Source organism: Onychostruthus taczanowskii, unplaced genomic scaffold, assembly GCF_017590055.1.
Source record: "Onychostruthus taczanowskii isolate IOZ18803 unplaced genomic scaffold, ASM1759005v1 scaffold427, whole genome shotgun sequence".
Taxonomy (NCBI): Eukaryota; Metazoa; Chordata; class Aves; order Passeriformes; family Passeridae; genus Onychostruthus; species Onychostruthus taczanowskii.
In genome coordinates this window covers 23,279-24,305 of record NW_024501760.1, presented here as the reverse complement: position 1 = coordinate 24,305, position 1,027 = coordinate 23,279, and positions in this window count along the sequence as shown.

Below are 1,027 nucleotides of genomic sequence, written 5' to 3'. Positions count from 1 at the left end.
GGGGACATTAGGGAGACACAAGGCAAGGCCCTGGGGACATTTGGGGACACTCTGGGACATTGGGGACACTCGGGGACACCTGGGGACATTTGGGGACATTTGGGGACATTTGGGGACCCGGGGAGTGATGGGGACACGAGGGGACAGGGGAGTGATGGAAACACAGGGGACACATGGCAGGGTCCCGGGGACACCTGGGGACACCTGGAGACCCCTGGGGACACACCTAGGGACACCTGGATCACACCTGGGGACACAAAGGGACACCTGGGGACACCTGGGGACACCTGGGGACACAAAGGGACACCTGGAGACCCCTGGGGTCACACTTGGGGACACCTGGGGACACCTGGAGTAATTGAGGGTCACCTGGGGACATCTGGGGACAGTTGGGGACACCTGGAGAGCCCTGGGGACACCCTAGGGGACACAAAGGGACACCTGGGGACACCTGGGGACACCTGGGGACACAAAGGGGACACCTGGGGACACCTGGGGTCACACTTGGGGACATTCAGGGACACATGGGGACAGTTGGGGACACTTGGGGACCCCTGGGGACACCTGAGGTCACACTTGGGGACAGCTGGGGACACACCTGGGTCACACCTGGGGACACTTGGGGACACCTGGGGACACACCTGGGGATACCTGGCACACACCTGGCACATCTGGCTCACACCTGACACACCTGGCACACACCTGGGCACACCTGGCACACACCTGGGCACCCCTGGCTCACACCTGGCACATCTGGCTCACACCTGGCACACACCTGGCACACACCTGGCACACATCTGGCACACACCTGGCACACACCTGGCACATCTGGCACACATCTGGCTCACACCTGGCTCACACCTGGCACATCTGGCTCACACCTGGCACATCTGGCTCACACCTGGCACACACCTGGCACACACCTGGCTCACACCTGGCTCACACCTGGGCACACCTGGCTCACACCTGGCACACACCTGGCACACATCTGGCACACCTGGCTCACACCTGGCTCACACCTGGCTCG